The 19666-nt window shown below is 42.5% G+C and overlaps 1 protein-coding gene and 2 non-coding genes across 4 annotated transcripts in view; 1 reads left to right on the top strand and 2 right to left on the bottom strand.

Annotated features, from left to right (window-relative positions):
- Positions 1 to 19666, bottom strand: part of CSMD1 (CUB and Sushi multiple domains 1) — a 1337717-nt gene that overhangs the window by 338570 nt on the left and 979481 nt on the right. The window lies entirely within an intron of this gene.
- LOC140703603 (U5 spliceosomal RNA) lies at positions 4601 to 4714 on the top strand. The gene has a single exon (XR_012082910.1). It is a non-coding gene; the product is annotated as a U5 spliceosomal RNA (small nuclear RNA).
- LOC140703570 (U1 spliceosomal RNA) lies at positions 17247 to 17408 on the bottom strand. The gene has a single exon (XR_012082894.2). It is a non-coding gene; the product is annotated as a U1 spliceosomal RNA (small nuclear RNA).

Raw genomic sequence — 19666 nt, 5'->3', positions numbered from 1 at the left:
TAACCAACCTTGGGTTCTACATCACTTATGCAATTACAGAGAAGTCACTGGGTAAAATCTGCTCCAAATAATATGTCAAAAGTTAATAACAAATGGATAACATGTTCTATAGTAGTTTGATGAGTGACCAAGAAAGAGGTTCTATGTATAAAGGTAAAAGGTAAATTGACCTTTCAACTACAGCCCCTCCACCTGCATCTGTCACACTCAGTGGGAACCACCGGTTTATCCACATGGCCTCAATTGAAGTGGCCTGCACAGGACTGAACTGGGTCTGTTAAGGTTGGGCATCCAAATGGTATCAGCCAGGGTGGAAAAAATCAACTTAAATCACAATTTAAATTACAATTTAAATTTTTAAAATTGAGTTTTTGTTTTAAATGATCAAATAATCTTATTTTTAAAAATAAAAAAACTTGTGGCTTTAGATAAACAATTTGGTCACAAGACATCACACCACTTATGCTACTACATTAAAAACATCAAAAACTGAGGTTGGAGTCACTCTTTTATTGAAAGGACTTTGATTTAGATCCAGTGTGCTTTTGAATGTGCAAATGGAGCCCCTGAACCTCTGCCCACTGCCCATGTCACCTTGGGACTTTAGGATGATTTCAATTAGATTAGATTTTCAGATAAGGCATCCTTCAGTCTTGAGAGACTATGGTAACATGCTCTGAATAGAGGACTTGGAACAGTGTCTAGTGTGGCTGAGGAGGCCAATTCAAGAGTGACAATCCCTTCCACACTGAAAACAAATACAATCTGTCCCGTCCAGTTCCCTGATTTTGCTGGTTTCAGGACTGCCTCTTTGCCTCGGCCTGCTGGATAAGTGTCTCTTCAAATTGGGAGAGGCAATGATGCACCGCCTGCCTCCAAGCTGAACGCTCAGATGTCAAGGTTTCCCATCTGTGGAGGTCCATTCCTAAGGCCTTCAGATCCCGCTTGCAGATATCCTTGTATCGCAGCTATGGTCTCCCTCTGGGGCAACTTCCCTGCGCTAATTCTCCGTACAGGAGATCTTTTGGAATTGGACCGTTAGCCATTTTCATGACATGCCCAAGCCAAAGTAGACATCACTTTTTCAGTAAGGTATACATGCTAAAAATTTCAGCTCGTTCTAGGATTACTCTATTTGGAACTTTGTCCTGCTGGTGATACCAAAAATCCATCAGAGACAACATATATGGAAGATGTTCAGCTTCCTCTCCTGCCGTGCACAAAGGGTCCAGGACTCACTGCAGTACAGGAGTGTGCTCAGGACACAGGCTCTATAGACATGGATCTTGTTATATGTTGTCAGCTTCTTATTGAGCCATACTCTCTTTGTGAATCTAGAGAATATGGTAGCTGCTTTGCCAATGCGTTTATCCAGCTCAACATCTAGAGAGAGTGTGTCAGAGATCGTTGAGCCAAGGTACACAAAGTCATGAACAACCTCCAATTCTTGTGTGGAGATGGTAATGGAGGGAAGTGAGTCCACGCCCTGGCCCATGACTTGTGTTTCCTTCCTTTTTCGTGTGATACAATCTCTTTGTTCACAGTTTTATTCTACTACACACCAGAAAGTGATCAGTATCGCAATCAGCACTCTGATAACTGTGTGTGATTGTAATACTAGGAAGGCTAGAGTGTCTAGTGTGGATCAAATCGAGCTGATGCCAATGCTTCAATCTTGGATGTCTCTAGGAAACTCTGTGTTGAAGCTTCGTATTACAGAAAGTGTTGCTGACCCAAACACCATAGTAACAGCAAAACTCCAGCAACCGATGGCCATTTTCGTTCATCTTCCCAATGCCAGAAAGGCCTAGACAAGTGGGCCAAGAATTGCGATCAGCACCAACTCTGGCAATAAAGTCTCCAAGAATAAACAGCGGCTCTCTCTCAGGGATTTTTTTCATAGTAACTGCCAGATCGTCATAGAATTTGTCTTTGACTTCTGTTGTAGATGACAGTGTTGGTGCATATGCGCTAATGAGGGTGACCGGTCCGGCTGATGAGTGGAGCTGCAGAGACAGGATTCTTTCACTCACCATAGTAGGTGGAACAATGGATCTCAGCAGAGTATTTCTAACCGCAAAGCCAACACCATATTCCCTGGTCTCATTCAATGGTTTTCCCTGCCAGAAGAATGAGACATTTTTTTTCTTTGACAGATCCCATGTCTCGCAATCTCGTCTCTTGCAGGGCAACAATGCCCATCTGCAACCTACTCAGTTCCATGTTGATGACAGCTGTCTTGCGCACATCATCTATTTCCTGCAGGTCATCAGAAAAGCCAGGGGCCATTGTCCAAACATTCCAGGTGCCCAACTTTAGGGCAGAAGTTTTCTTATGATTGTTGCATGGTGCAGAGTTATGGATCTGTTTGTTGGCTTTCACCCTACACCCCACGCACCCCGTGAGGTTAAAAGACCGTGGCGAGGAAGCACCTTACTGGCTGAGGACTGCCCAGCTTAAGGCAGGAGGTAGCTACCTAGTGAGGTGCAATGACCTCTCCCACCGTCAGAAGTAGCCCCTGGAGTCATGCTCTAAGGTAGACCTATCATTGGCAGGGATGATAATCTGGCCTCCTGGGAAGAGGAGACCAAGCTCTAAATCAGCACCATTGTTCTGGGAAAGTAGGACAATGCTGGTATAAGAACTAAGGTTGTTACATGTCCTGTTTTAGGGAAGCCAGTCATCCACTTGAAGAACTTCATTTTGAAGATGCCCTGTGTTTGAAGGGCTATCCATTCCAGATCAGACTTAATGAGAAATGCCCACAGGGAGGGAGACAGAGGAGGCTGAAGTTGCCCATCTATAGTAAACATCTGGATATCAGGCTTCAAAAACATATAACTTATTTGTTCACTATTTCTCCATTCAAGTGAGATGCATTGTAATTCTGTTTAAGTCATCTGTAATTTTGCATCTGTTCACATACATTTCTTTCAGTTATTTGCTGTCAGATCACTTACAACTTGTGATTACTCTCACAGGGTTTTCTACGTATGAAAAATGTTCATAAATAGAATAGCTTATCACTGCCATGCACACACCTGCAAACTTCTGTGGCTGAACAGGGATTTGAACCCAGGTCTCCTGAATCACAGTCCATCCATTAACCCACACTGGCTCTCACATATAAACAGGCATATACAGTTTTATGCAAATCAGTCTCCTTTTTGGTTATCCTTTTTTGTGATGAATGCCCTCCTTTCGGGTGAAACGTAAGTGACCACCTATTAGGAAAAGGACCAAATGTAGGGCTTCTTCCAGTAACCCAGATCTTTTTACCACAGTGGCATGAGAGCCATACTCCATGCAGTGGATTCTACATCCTTGTAGTAATATCCAGAATAACCCTAAAGTTCAACTACAATAGGAACAAAACTTATTAATGGTGCACAACAGTCCACTCTATCTTTCCCTGTTCCTACATTATTTAACTCCAGCAGTATGAGTAGATGAAAATGTTCTCTTGACCTTGATAAAGGTGTACTTGTTGTGAAAGGGAATGTATATTCCAGGTGACTGTTTTAAAAATTGCATGGTCTTTCACCTAACACAATATATGCAATTATCTGACCATGTAACAGTATGCCGGAACATTACATAGGATAATCCTGGGGCCTCATTCAAACTCTATTCAGTCTGCACTGGTAAACAGAAGAGTTCCTGTCAGTTCACTTAAACATTATCTGCAATGAATATGCAATGAAGATGTTGAGTAAAAGCTGCATTAAAATGTAAAGAGAATCAAAGAAGAGAGTGGCTGCGGGTTTTCCCCCTGCAGTATTATGTGACTTACTTTTAAAGCAGACTTTGCAATTTATAATTATTGACTTCTAGAAAAATTGTTTAACTTTTGTTTAGCAGCGTAACTTACAATAAAACAGCTGCTCATGCAAAGCACAGCACACAACAGTAAAATCAAGGAGGACCCTTTTGAAAACGAATAGATAAAAATTAAGGGTATCATTCTAATCGTAATGACTTGGAAATAAATCTAACATTGCAATTAATTTGTGATGAAGGTGACAGATGTTCTCCAAAAATTCAAGGTCTGACTTAGCCAAAACGGGAGGAAGAATTGGAAGGTGATATTGAAAGATTTATATGACCTCATCATCATCATCATCATCATCATCATCATCATCATCATCATCATCATCATCATCATCATCATCATCAATTACAAGAAACTAATCGAATAGAACAAAAAATAGCCGCCTTGGGTCCTTTCAAGGAGAAAGACGGGGCAAAAATAAATAAATAAATAAATAAATAAATAAATAAATAAATAAATAAATAAATAAATAAATAAATAAATAATGGGCAAGTGTGTAATTGGTCAACATAAGAAGGGCCTTCCCAGTTCATAAGGTGATGCAAATACAAAATATGCACAGGCAGAGAGAGCCATAACTAGCCATTCTGGCACCTGGGGCAAGTGACACCGTCTCCTAATCATTCTGCTCTGAGTCATGGGCGTGAACCCCATCAAGAAAAAAAAGGAGGAGGAGGAGAACTCTGAAAGGATTTTATGCTTTCAGAAAAAGGAAAGTGAACAGGTTGGGAGGTATTGATGTTTATTTTACTAACACTCATCAGCACAGTACTCTTGTTTCTCTTCAGGTCATATAACTCTTTTGCCTTTTACTAAAGATTTCCACGGAGAGGAACATTTACGAGTTTTTAATGATTTTTAAAATGGTTCCCAGGGTGACGTAGTGAATAGAGTGATGGACTAGGACTCTCAAGAACAGGGTTCAGATCCTCATTTGGCCATGGAAACTCACTGGGGGAATAGAAACTGGGGGAAAAAAACACTCCTTAAATATCTCACTTGCCTTGAAAACCCTGTTAGGGTCCCTATAAGTCAGTTCGGACTTGAAGGCACAAGACGACACACATAATACTATATCCCTCTCTGAGTTTTAGCACCCTTGGGCAAAGTTCTGCTTGCCCTTCTCTAGTTACAGCCCTACAGACACACATATACATATGCACATCAAAAATGAAACCACTTAAAGGCATAAAACTAGTGAGTGTTGGGGGAGGATGCTATCAGAAACAAAACAAGCTGTATCGGGATACTGTATTCCCTCAAACTTTAGAATACATATGTATCCAGTTTCAAAGGTGGTGTGATGTTTTTACAATGATAAAAATGCACAGACCAAAACTGCAAAAAGAGGAACAATAACTCCACTGCACAGTGTTATTTGTTGTATTAGCTTGTTTGAACATACAAACAGAACTTCAAAAACAGACCTCATAAAACAATATGCTTTGTTAGTTGGAAGAAGCTTTGCTTATCACACAGAAATAGTCTTCAAAAATATGAGGAGCATCATCTCAAGTATCATGTATAAACAACAGAAAAATAATGAAATATGGATTCTCTCTCTCTCTCTCTCTGTATGTGTGTGTGTGTGTGTGTGTGTGTGTGTTTTAAGTGTGTGTGAGGGGATGGGAAACATATATTATATCCCAAAGCCAAACAACAGACAAAAATATTTTAAATTCTCATACTGTTTTGTTTCTTTTCTTGTCTTTCCTTTTCTTAGAAATCATGTTTAGAAAAAAAACAATGGTCTTATTAAAAAAAAGCTATGCAAATGAAAACAGAATGAAAAGCACTAAAAACTCTCCTGCTTTCTATTGTAAAATGCATCTGCACTCTAAAGTTTAATGTTCGGTTATTAACACATCCTGTGATCTTTATGTCTATCTAAATAACACTAAAGCCACAGTGTCCACATAGCCCCATCCAGGGCATTAAATTAAAGATGTGGATGTTAGATCTACATGCACGCAATGATTATGACAAAATGTATTATTGCGGGAAGCGTGGTGTCCACTGGCAGTGACCACATTTCAAAAGGATATGCAATGCAATGTAATGTAATGGAGGAGGTGCCTTTCTTTCAGTTTTGCCCAGTCATTTGTAACCCTTCTCTGCATGAAGCAGAAAGGAGTGCATTGGTTGCACAGAAATCATTTGTAATACTATGGAGAGCTGACTTATTTGTTTTTAGAGTGGCAAAAGGAGTCAGCACTTGAGTATTAGAGCTGAACAAATGGCTTTACATAGAGAGCCATAATGGCAACTGGGGCCTAGCGCTCTTCAGGAATCTTGGGGAAGGTCGGATCGCCCTTTCCTTCCTTCTAAGGCAGGGGTGTCCACCACTCTCACATCTTGTTTTACATTCTCGTGGTGTCTTCATTTCCAGACCTGGTGAGGTTGTCGCCTTAGTGGCAGAGAACCTGGGCCACAATTTCTCCGTTCTCTCCGCTTCTGGTACTAGGCCTGTCCTGTTCTATGCCATCGTATCATTAGAATGCTGAAATAACCACCAGGTAGGAGAAGCCACAATATTAAGCCATCACTATCATCCCAGAAGTGAGAGAAAATCCTAAAAGAGCTTCCTTTGAAGCCAACAAGCCAGGCTCAATTGTAAATCTTTAAGAGTTCCTCAAGTGGCCTCAGATGATTTTTGAGATCAGAACAGGGGGTAACACTCAAGCATCCCATAGAGATCACCCACCACACAGACTACTACACTATCTCTACATGATGCAAAAGTCACTGACTTGCACCTCCCTCTCCCTTCTTGGTCCTGTTTTTTTGGAGGAAGAATGCTAATAATGGAGGAGAATGGCAGGTGAAGCTCGTAGGGAGGAAGGGCCTTCTTACTGTCCGGATATACTCAATAACTAAAAAACCCTGGGAAAAGTGACTACTGTACTTGATGGCACATTACCATTACCTTTATCATTATTAACACTGTGTACACTGTAGCATGTCTGTTTATTTTGGCACCAACTAAATTATGCTTGCCTTCTAAGCATTAAAATATGATAACGGCTGATGGTGATAATAGAGAACATGATGCAGAAAAGCCAGGAACTGAAGATACAGAAGGGTGTGTGATTTTGGAGAAAAGAAAGCTGCCCCTATCCGGTTCTCTCCTCTTCTCTTCTCAAACCTCTGACAGAAATTGGAATATAGATCCATTCGGGAGACTCCTGTTTCACGGTTGCATTTGCAACAGCAGGTAAGCAAATCCTCTTTCGCTTTCTCCTGCCATGGGCCTTCTGAATCTTAAACAAATAGCAGAAAGGGTATTTGCTTCTTTGCAAAGTCACAGAGCCAGGAGATGTTTTCTATTTCTTCCTGTGTGGAAAAGTAATGATCTGTGTCTACTTGCTACTGACATGCTTGCCCTTCTTTTGGGAATGACCAAATTCTGCCAGGTTTTTTTTCCTTTTCTTTTCATTGCTTTTCTTTCCTCCATCCCTGGAATTGAGAAATGGTGGTGCCTTTGATAGTTGGATGGTGGGTTTTCTTGTTTTTGTGATGCCAAATCATCTTAACTGCAAAGTAAAATAAGTGAGTTTTGTTGAAGCAAGGGCCACGGAGGGAGTAAATCCAGCCATGCACCCTGTAAGCAAGCATCTCCTACTGTGGTCCCTCATGATCTTTCTATGTACATGCATTCATTTGTCTGCGCCTCAGTGTTACATACAGCACTGATGCTACCTGTCTGTCATGGGTTTGGAGGGAAAGTTCCATCCTATGGGGAGTGGAAGGCGGGACATCAGGAGGAGGGGCTGTACTGTATATATATGTGATGCGTGTGTGGAGAGTTTGGGAGACACTGGGATGTGAAGAAGCAGCAGCTGGGAAGAAGAAGCTGGTGTGGGAGTCTGTGTGTCAGACAGGGTACTACTGTGTGTCAGAGTACCAACCTGATAGGTTCAGGTGTCTGTTGGTTAGCCAGAACTGATAGGTTCAGGGTCTGTGCTTCAAGTTAAGGGTTCTGTGTGAACCAAACTGTATGCATGTATGAATGAGAATAAGCCACGTTACTTTATCTTATTCACCTGATCATTTTATTTTCCCTGTGTGTTGTATTTAAATAAACCTTATTCTTTTATTTGTTGAAAATCCATCCCTGGTCTGTGTGACTTCTTATAGGGAATGGTTGGTGGCAGCTTAGTTAACGTGTGGCAGATCCCAGTAGGTCTGGGTTTGTCACATTGATTGGTGTCCAGCGTGTGGGATACGACTGGTCCAGTTGTCCAGCGGTCCAGCAAAGCCTTGGCAAGTGTGCCCAGAGCAAGGGGGGTCTAGTCAGGGACAATCTGAGGCGCGTAGGTAATCTTCTAGGTGTACCTCACGGGGAGGTGCACTAGTGGAAGAACGTGCCAACTGGGGAGACTAGATTAGAGTGCTCTGAGGCAGCCTGGTTTTGGCGGGAAAAAAGCTGAGGCAAAATTGTAAAGTAGAAGTGAGCTAGCTTGCCTGCTGAGAGGCCCAGCAGAGGGGGGTAGACTCCAACTTGCTACAGTTGCAAGTTAAGTGCTGAAGGACAGCAGCATTCTATAGGGAAAGCTGCTTCTGAGGCAAAAGAAAAAAAAAAGTGGTCGTTTTATTTTGAGGCTTGACTTTTTAAAGCAGCCTGTTCTGAGGGGGGATTATGCCCTTGACTCGAAGCCAGATGGCAGAAAGGGGTGAAGTGAAAGACCCCCAGGTTGACCAAGGTTCTGAGGATGAATTTGGCTCAGTGCAGGGTGACAGCACAGGAGAGCAGAACCCAGAACTCAGAAAATTGCTCCTAGCCCAACAGCATGAACTGAGGGTGAGGGAAATGGAGGAAAGATTAGAGAGAGAAAGAAGGGAGGAAAGGGAGAAACAGAGACAATTTGAATTGGCATTGGAGAGAGAGAAAATGGCGTTTGAATTAAGAAAATTGGAACTGATGAACCAGAACAATAATAACAATAGGGATTCTGAGGGAGGCCAATTGTCTAAAGCTGACCTGAAGAAATTCCCTGTGTACCACAAGGGAGATTGTCCTGAGGTGTTCTTTTCCTTAGTGGAAAGAGCGTTTGTGGACTTCTCAGTGAGGGAAACTGAGAAGATGACCATCATGCGATCTTTAATCAGTGGTAGCCTGGCTGAGGTCTATGCCGAGATGCCTGAGGAACTGATGAAAGATTTTGCAGAGTTTAAAAAACTGGTGTTTGCAAGACATGGGATAAATGCGGAACAGCTGAGACAAAGATTCAGATCCCTCACCAAAAAACCAGAGCAGACTTTTACCCAAGTGGGGGCCCAATTGGTGAGGCTGCTTGAGAAATGGCTATCGCAGGAGGGGACAGAGACCTTTCAACAGCTTAAAGATTTGATAGCGCTGGAACAGTTCTATTCAGTCCTGCATGGGGAATTGAAATTCCAGGTGAGGGAAAGGAAACCAAAATCTGTGGTGGAAGCTGCCGAGATCGCAGATTTTATTTCGCAAATAAGAAAGCCCTTGGGTGAGGGGAAATCTGTAGGTAAACCCAAAGAAACCTACAGCAAGTACTCTCAGGGACCAGGGAAAAGCCAGCAAGGGGGAGGGGCCCATGGTGAAGGGAAGCCCTCAGACATGAAACCAAGACCTCAGATTTTGGAGGGAAAACCAAAACAAGATGAGAGAGAATCAAAATACACCAGAAAATGTTATTTCTGTCAGGGAAAGGGCCATCTAATCTCAGAGTGTGAGAAATTAAAGCAGCTAAAAGGAATGGTGCCTCAGGATTCTAGTGGAACCAAGCCAAAAGCTGTGTTCTGTGTCCAGAAAGAGCAAGGCTCATTGTCACTGAGGGAGCCTGTTGCCATGGCTGCTCAGTCTGGAACGGCTGCATCTGCTGATCAGGCTGAGGAAGGTGGTCCTCTTGTGCAGGTCAAGCGATGCTTGCTCGTGAGAACAGATTCTCAGTTGTTTGAGACAGCAGGGGTGGACGTAGGAATACTTGACCGTCAGTATAGGGGGCTGCGGGACACTTGTTCCCAGGTAACCCTGTGCCATCCAGATATTATTCCTAGGGAGTTTATAATCCCAAATGAGAGCATGAAGGTGGCAGGGATTGAGGGGCAGATAATCTCACTACCAGTCGCGGAGGTACCTGTCAACTTTCAAGGCTGGAGGGGAGTTTGGCGGCTAGCAATTTCATCGACTCTGCCAGCAGCCGTGCTCGTGGGAAATGACCTGGCTGAACATGTGAAGAGGGTGCTAGTGATTACACGTTCACAAGCCACCACGGGGACAGTTCAGGGGGGTAATGATGAGCCAGAGACGGAAGCAGAGGGGAGTTCAGAAGCTGTGGTGGAAACCTTAACCACAGACAGCAGATTTGGACAAGAGCAAAAGGCAGACGCTACTCTCCAAAAGTGTTTTGAACAGGTGACTGACGCCCAGCTAACACCTGAAACCCCAGTGAGATTTCTGGAGAAAAAGGGGATTTTATATAGAGAAACCCTGAGGAATATCTCAAAAGGGGGAGATGGGATCAGAAGTCAGCTAGTGGTACCTGAAAAGTATCGCCCCATGATCTTACAAAGGGGGCACTCTGACATGTTTGCTGCACACTTAGGGGTGAACAAAACACAGCAGAGAATCACACAGAATTTTTACTGGCCTGACATAGGGAAGCAGATCAGGGAGTTCTGTAAACAATGTGATGTGTGTCAAAGGCAGGGGAATAGCCGCGATAGGACCAAAGCAAAGTTGTGCCCTTTGCCTGTGATTGACACTCCGTTCAAATGCATAGGGGTGGATATTGTGGGACCTTTGCCCAAGGCCACAAAGAGGGGGAACAGGTTCATTCTCACAATTGTGGACCATGCCACAAGGTACCCTGAAGCCATACCCTTGACTAACATTGAAACTAACACAGTGGCAGATGCCTTGGTGGGGTATATGTCCAGGATGGGATTTGCCTCAGAGATAATCACAGATTTGGGCGCATCGTTCACATCAAAGCTCATGAAATGCTTATGGCAAATCTGTGGAATTAAGCACAAGGAAACCACTGCTTATCATCCTGAAAGTAATGGGTTAACTGAGAAGTTCAATGGGACTCTAATGCGCATGATTAGGGCTTACTTGGCAGAGAATCCAAACTATTGGGACCAGAAGCTGCAATCCCTTTTGTTTGCTTATCAATCAGTGCCACAAGCCAGCACCGGGTTCAGTCCATTTGAACTTTTATTTGGGAGAAGGGTGAAAGGGCCCCTTGATTTGATCAAACAAAATTGGGAGCAGATCACCCAGGATGACCCACAAGACGTTGTGACATATAGAGACTCTTTAAGGAAGGACCTAAAGAGAAACCTAGAGCTAGCAGCAGAGACCCTGCAAGCTCAAAAGGTCAGAAAGAAAGCCTGGTGTGTCCAGAGAGCCGGGGAGAGGCACTTTAACCCAGGGGAGGAAGTGCTTTGGCCTGGGCTCTGCAAAGAGAACAAACTGCAGCTGGGTAGCCCAGAAATGGAATACTTGGGTCACATGGTAGGGGGAGGAGTGATAAAACCCCTGGAGGCCAAAATAGAAGCTGTTCGTGATTGGCCTAGACCCAACACCAAGAAAAAAGTCAAATCATTTCTTGGGTTGGTGGGCTACTACAGAAAGTTCATCCCGAGGTTTAGCGAGATTGCGGCTCCGCTGACCGATCTGACGAGGAAGAAGGCTGATGACCGCATCCCGTGGACCAGCGACTGTGAGGAGGCGTTCCAGAGGTTGAAGCAGGCGCTCATCAACTATCCAGTGCTGCGGGCTCCAGACTTCGACCGGGAGTTCATCATCTACACCGATGCGTCTAACAGCGGGGTAGGAGCAGTTCTGTGCCAGGAGGATGAGAATGGTGACCAGCATCCAGTGTCCTACCTGAGTAGGAAACTTCAAAAAGGTGAGAGACATTTGGCAACCGTGGAGAAGGAGTGTTTGGCCATAGTCTACGCGATCCAGAAGGCCAAGCCTTACATCTGGGGAAGATATTTTGTTCTGTGCACTGACCATTCACCACTGCAATGGTTAAAGACAATGAAAACCCACAATAGCAAACTTATGAGGTGGGCTTTAAACCTACAGGACTATGACTTTGAAGTGAAGGTGGTCAGAGGGTCAGTGAACTGTGTTGCTGACGCCTTGTCAAGAAGACCTGAAGAATGAAGACGGCGAAAGAAACATGGACTATGTATATATATTGATGACAAAAAGTTAAATGTACCTGTTTTTTGAACTTGGTTTGTATGAATAAAGGTAAATTGATGTAATGTATATGGTAAATGTTTAAATGCCTAATTGCTATGGTTAACTTAGAATGTAAGTATAAGTAAGTATGATATTGTATGTAAAACTGTTTTTGTGTGTTTTATCCAGGTTGTTTTTTTGGGAAAAAGCACCTTAGCTTTCCCCCTACAAAACAACTTATAAAGAGGGGAGGTGTTACATACAGCACTGATGCTACCTGTCTGTCATGGGTTTGGAGGGAAAGTTCCATCCTATGGGGAGTGGAAGGCGGGACATCAGGAGGAGGGGCTGTACTGTATATATATGTGATGCGTGTGTGGAGAGTTTGGGAGACACTGGGATGTGAAGAAGCAGCAGCTGGGAAGAAGAAGCTGGTGTGGGAGTCTGTGTGTCAGACAGGGTACTACTGTGTGTCAGAGTACCAACCTGATAGGTTCAGGTGTCTGTTGGTTAGCCAGAACTGATAGGTTCAGGGTCTGTGCTTCAAGTTAAGGGTTCTGTGTGAACCAAACTGTATGCATGTATGAATGAGAATAAGCCACGTTACTTTATCTTATTCACCTGATCATTTTATTTTCCCTGTGTGTTGTATTTAAATAAACCTTATTCTTTTATTTGTTGAAAATCCATCCCTGGTCTGTGTGACTTCTTATAGGGAATGGTTGGTGGCAGCTTAGTTAACGTGTGGCAGATCCCAGTAGGTCTGGGTTTGTCACACTCAGAACTTGGTGATATGGAAGACGAAGGAACCTCTGTGTGTGAATGTGTGAGAGAGTAAATTATTATAAGAGCAGGGTGCTTAACAGAAGCCAGGGGCCTTGACAGGCCCTTCAGAGCTTCAAAAAGCATTTACAGGCACCCACACATGCCACACATATTCCCAGGGCAGTGAGGTAGCTGCTTCAGGCAGCAAATGTATGAGAGCAAGAAATACTTATTTACTTAAGTGTTGTATATTTCCTGCCAGGAAAAGGGAGAAGTACTCCTGGAATTATCCTGTTTCATGTGCCAAAACAATTTCTCTGGCTCTGGATACTCTGCATTTGATTGTGGTGTAGTAAACACTTCGCTGTTGGGTTCCAGGCAGTAGAATGTCTTGGGGATGTCCCTGTTTCCACAATGCGAAACCTTAAAATCCCATCCACTTTCTCTACTCAGCATTTTGAAATCTCTCTGGTCTGCTGTCCATGTAAGTGCAGAAGGAGGAGGCATTGCATACCTTTTTCCCCCTGCTGTCATGCATATAAGTATCATACCCATTGGTAAATATGCCAGTTCCAACGCAAAGTTGAACAAATTAGTATACTGTTCTCCCTGGTCCATTTGTGAACCCTTTTCAAGTCTTCCATACCCTCTCACACTCATACTATTTGAAAAAGTGCACTATCCATAGAGTTTGGGGAATGGCACAAGCTGTATGTAGAAAGGATAATTGGCAAAATTCACCTCCTCCTCCTCCTATCTGCAGGAGCCAAGATTGCTCTTCCTGTGAAATATAGTCAGAGAGAGAGAGAGAAAGAAAGAAAGAAAGAAAGAGAGAGAGAGAGAGAGAGAGAGAGAGAGAGAGAGAGAGAGAGAGAGAGCCTTATGGAAGCAATAACAAAATGAGTCAGAATAATGGAAGCTGGACAGAAGAAGACAGGACAACAAAAGGCTCAAGAAAGGTGTGAAAATAAGCTTCACAAAGAACAGAATGTATGCAACAAGGCAACGACTAAAGGTACCCCAAACCGCAGAGCTGAATTCTAACAGGATCAAAAGACTTAAAGAAAATGCAACAGAAACCCTCTCTACATATTCCTGCGGGCTTCCATCTGTCAGGCATCCTATAATTCTAATCAAGCCAGCCTAACTGCACTGATGAGGGAAGTACAAAGAGATACCTATTCTGGTCTTGGCCTTTAAAAACCTCTAGCTAAAGGTCAACTGACAATAGGCTTGTTGAGATTATGTGGTTGTGTTGTTGTTTATTATTTATTATTGTAACTGAATCCTTATACAGTAACAAAATAATGAATTTATGTTTTGACAACTACACTGCTCCACTCTTGGAGAGAAGAAATGTCATTACTATGAGCTAAGTTTTAGGAAGACAGATGCTACGAGAAAGAAGAAATTCCAAATAGAAAATAAAATGCACCAGGAAAAGTTGACCATATTTTAAGGCTTGGTACCATTCTACCAATATAACAAATAAATGAGAGGGCAGTATAATTTTTATGGTGTATTCTCAGAAAATGGTATAACAAATTGCTTTGAAGTAGATTTGAGGATGGTGAGTGCTGGTTTTTAATTGAAAAAGAAAACTACAATTGATCAATTTTGCAAGTTTAAAATTCAACAAATAACTACCACCTAGGGATTTGATAGTCTCTCTGTTTTGATTTTGCTATATGTCTTCCACTTTCATTTTCTTCTTATTCTAAGCCGTCATTTACATATTTTAGCTAGTTTGCACATTTATGCATTTTATCTAATTTAGCACTTCCCCAAACGTTTGTGCATATATTACCTATTTTACACGGTTCAATTATTCCAATTTTTAAAGCATATGCATAGTTCTCTATATATTTCTCTGACATTCCCATCATGGGTGTCACAAAAGGATGAATAGCCAAGGCAAAGTTTGTAGGAATAGGGAAGAATTTTGTTTAAGTTAATGTTTTATAAAAACTTTATAATTTTTCCCCTATACCTTCCTTCAGTAATTTGATACATATATGCACATCTGCCTTTTACAGGATTTTGCTGGAGTCAAATTTGCAGGTGATTTCTCTATTTGTACAGTATATTCTGTACCGTTTCATGCAGTTTCTTCTGTTACGTTACAGCAGTGGCTCCCAGATGTTCTGGGACTAAGACTTCCAGTCTAGAAGCTGCTGGGAGGGTCTATTTTTTCATCCAGCACATTTCAGAGCTACTAAAGTCTATTTTGCATGATCTCCAGCTGTGATGCCCAGCTATTGGAATTTATCTAGGAAAGCAGAGGAGGAAAGTGATAGACCGAATATGATGAACAGTGGCTGGTTTTTGAGAGCAACGAGAGAAATCTGGAGAGGAGATCCAATCAATATCTCCCAGACAAGAACAAATGTGAAATTTCCTCTGAGCTCCAAGAAAAGAGACATACTTTGAAATTAATGGGGAGATGTGAGAACTGAGATGGTTCAATCATTTGAGCTGATGGAAACATGGATCATCAATATAAAATTACCTTAAGGACAGCTGAATTATGGAACTGCTGCTACAGATAAATCACCTTGTTAAGGAACTGAGCAATCACAAAAAAGATTTAGGCATCAATATGAAAATACATCAGTAATCAATTACTGTACCAATAATGTCAAACTATGTATCCATTTGATTGCATTTTCCCCCTTATCTCTTCTGCAAATGGTCAGTTGCAGTCGTTTTCAGCTCTTTCACCCTGTTTTCAGCTCTTTCAAGAGGGTGACACGAGGATCATGACTTTGATCTCAGACACAAGGCTTCCCTTAGCTCTGTTTCTCCCTCCCTGTCCATCATTGCAAATGCCAGTATCTTCCTACCAAATCCCCCTCCTTAATGCACATATTTTCTCAGAAAACTTCCTAGAAACAAGAGTACTTCTAACCATGAACACAGCTTTCACTGTAATAGCACCTATTACAATAGCACCCCAGTATCTCTTGCATTGCTATATGCTCCTTGCCATTTAATGTCCCACTATGAAAGGAAGGGGGGGGAATCCCTCTCCTCTAGAAAGTAAGTTTTTACATCAGGACAATCAACAGGGATTTTTGGATATGAAAGGCTTCCCCTGCCATCTTGAGGGCCCCAAAGATCTATCTGGTTGAAAAGGATCCATAGGGAACCTCAGAACCTGAGAGAGAGGGAGTAGGACATTTTTAATTAAAGATAAAAGGTCTCGGCCATTGATCTCATCAACTTCATATGCATGGACTTGCACGAACAGGATCCCAAACACTGTTTTAATTGTCTATTCCCAAACTTGTTTCAGCTAGTATGCCAACAACTTTTTGTATTTGCCTAGATGAATTTTCCACTTATTCTTAAAAGGTAGGCCTAATCACAAAAAACGCATCCCATAAATGTTAGTCTACTGTTAAATATGACTAAATCTGGGGTTGGGAGCTCAACAAAGCCTGGCTCCTAGCACTGAAAAATACAGCCTGCAAAAGGTCAACAAACTCTACCCAGCCACAAGGACCGATGATCATTGCACACAAAAGACTAGCTAATGACACCCATCAATCACAGTGACAGATCATCTTTCCCCCTTATCACAACAATACACCCATAACAAAAGCAAAAACAAAAAACCCTGCTCACCATAATCACCCAGTCTCCTGAAAAGGACAAAACGCTGATCCCATAGCTACAAATACTCAACTATCCCACATACTACACCAAAACACAGACAGAGTTCTAACTCCTGTCCTTTGAAGATGCCAGCCACAGAGACTGGCGAAATTTATTGGAGCAATTTCCATCAAAACACCTGGACAAGGTCTATTTCAGGCCAATATGTCTAGTGCTTGAGGAAGAATCACCCCAATAAAGCCAAGGGTAGAGAGATCATGTGTAATCAGATTGGCTGTGATGTGTCGCATTGAGTTAGTTTGCTATGGCCTTGAAAGCTGCACATGAACACATCTTCATTGAGAGAGCTGATTGTTACATAATAGAATATGATTTTTAAGATAAATGGAGCCATATTCCAAAAGCTGAGCTGGTACATTTTGCAAATAAGTCATACTTATGTAGTGACAGTAGGACATGAATATCCATTCCTCGATAAGCAACAGAACTTATGACATTTTGTAATTTTTTGTTTAGAAAGCAAAAGATTTAAATTACCAGAAAGCAAAAGGTTTAAATTACCGTATTTTTCGCTCCATAAGACACACTTTTTCTCTCCAAAAAGGTGAGAGGGAAAGTACATGTGTCTTATGAAGTGAATGCAGTAACCCAGGATTCAGCCGCCACCACCCAAAAGCCTCCCACTGCCATGCTGGGAGGCCTCTGAACTGGTGGCAGAGACTGCTTGCTGTTTGGACCTCATCATTCTGCACTGCTAGCTTTCCAGCATCTGTTTCCTGCAGACCACCTGGAAAACCAGCAAGGCAAACAGGCCTATGGCAGCAAACAATGAAAACCGCCAAAGACCAAAGGGGAAAGAATGATTCTAGAAAAACCAGAAACACAGTCCCCCACTTAAGCAGTTGATTTTCCTGTGTTTGGGGAAATCACAGGGGTCAGCTCATCCAAAGTGCAATAGATGAGCCTTAGCCTGGGAAAACCACTTTTACAACAATGGTATCTCCCCTGCCAGGTTTGAGTTTGAATGGCCCCTAAGCCTCCTGGCCCTTTGTGTGCCCTACCCTCCAAAGGCATGGTGACTCCTGGCTGCACCTCCTGATCAGAACAGGGCTGCACAGCCCCAATCCCAAAAGAGGCCAGGAGAGCTCCTCAGTGTTTTGGGGTGCACTGCAGGACCCCCATCAGGGGCTGGATGTTCCTACCACAATCCTTCAGTGCACAGATATTAGCATATCTGCCTGCTTGCATCACCCAATTGGCTTCTCTATTGGAGAAGCAAAGCAGGAAGGAGGAGTCTCTTTCCCTTCACCTTCTGCAGAGAAGTTAGACCATGTGACCAACCAGACATGTGGAGAACCAGAGAGAGAGAGAGAGAGAGAGAGAGAGAAGACAGAAACAAAAGCTTCTAAAATTGGCAGTAAGTTTAATAGGCCTGAGAATGGCGAGGGGAAGATAAAATTACTACTGAGAGCCTGCTGGATGGGGAAAAGGTGGCTAGATATAGCTGTCTGTAGTTCAGAGCTTGGTAGTAAGCTGCATCACTTCCCCATAAATTAAGCCTAAATAGAAGTAATTTTGCAGATATTTAAAACATTAAGGGACCTGGGGGGGGGGAGGCTAATGTGTATTGTTAGCCAAATTTCATTCTGAAGCATTCTGAAGCATTCTGATGGTTTAGGGCCTCGATATTTGGCGGAACGCCTTCTACCACCAAGTTCTACCCGTGTCACTCGCGCGAGCCAGGAGGTGAGGTTGAGGAGCCTAACGCCGAGGGAGGCCCGGAAGGAAAAGACAAGAAGTCGGGCCTTCTCGGCGGTGGCTCCTCGCCTCTGGAACAACCTTCCCCCGGACATTCGCGCGGCCCCCTCGCTGGGTATTTTTAAAAAGCAATTAAAGACAATGATGTTTCGGCAGGCCTTCCCCCCCACCCCCCCTTAGCTAATCCTGATTTTCCTTTTTTCTTTTTCTTAGTGTATAATTTCATGGTTGAAAGTTTTCTTCTTTGTAAATTCGTTTTTAGTTATTGTTGTACCCCTGTTGTGAGCCGCCTAGAGTGGTCTATTGACTAGATAGGCGGGATATAAATAAAAGAGAGAAAAAAAGCACAGAATGATTAAAAAGGCACTGAGCACATGCAGAATAAAGTTCAAAAGGGAAACCAAAAGGGACCTAACACTCCTTTCCTTAATATATTACCACTAGGGCTACAGGTTTTATTTGGTGTATTAGCTTGCCACAGTTTTTATGGACTCATCAGGAGCAAGGCAATTTGAATTGCAGAGGGCAGATCTGAATCACAGATCTGAATATGTCCAAGTAAAGCTTTGAAATCTTGAAAATTGGTTTAAGAACCCAACATTTCATAAATAGCATTTCACACGTACACACACACAATTGGAAACAGAAATTTTAGTAGTATTTTTGTGTTAACAAAAGCTGCATGGTGTCGCTCCCCCTGTTTTTATTGGTTTTTCTTAATCATTGTTGTTTTATAATATTGCTGGTAGATTTTATCTTTTCATTGTGATTCCCAGCTACTGTATTTTATCCTATTGTAGTCTCTAAAATTGGACAACCATCTGTCAGATCTGCTCTGATTTGGATTCCTGCATTGAACCAGGGGTTGGAATTGATGGCCTTATAGGCCCCTTCCAGCTCCATTATTCTATGATTCTGTGCTGCTTTGAGATTATATTTGTAAAAGGAAGCAGGCAGTAGATGTGGTGATGAATAAGGGGCACATTTTTCTTGCAGAGTATGGGAACTCATTCTACCAGTGCAAAGCAGAAAAGGCTAGCATATAGCATTCCTTTTAAACTAGAGGTAGTAAAATATGCTAAGGAATATGGAAACAGTGAATAGTGCAGAGACATTTTGGGCCTCCTCATCTGAAAAAATGATTAGAGAGTGGAGGAAACAGGAGGATCAGCTGCAAAAAGCTGATAAAAGTAAGCACACTTTCTGTGGACATGCTGCATGCTGCAAAGTAAAGAACTGAATGATGGAGAGACAAAACCTTATTGCTGTAAGGAAGGAAGGGAGGAAGGGAGGGAGTGGAAGTGAGGCATGCTTTGCTGTTTGCTTACACCTGTGCTGGTGGTGATTTCTTCATCATAGCTCTTATTGACTACCCAGCAATAATCTGTTTATTCATCTTTTTCAGTGCAATAACAATTCATTATAAGTGTTAAAACTTGAGATGGTAATTCCCACTCATTGTGTGTCATCCTGCTGTAGAAGTCTGCTTCATGATTCTCCACTTCTGGTACATGTATGAC

Source organism: Pogona vitticeps, chromosome 1, assembly GCF_051106095.1.
Source record: "Pogona vitticeps strain Pit_001003342236 chromosome 1, PviZW2.1, whole genome shotgun sequence".
Taxonomy (NCBI): domain Eukaryota; kingdom Metazoa; phylum Chordata; class Lepidosauria; order Squamata; family Agamidae; genus Pogona; species Pogona vitticeps.
Note: the sequence above shows the minus strand (reverse complement) of the source record. Positions and strands in the feature narration are given on the sequence as shown.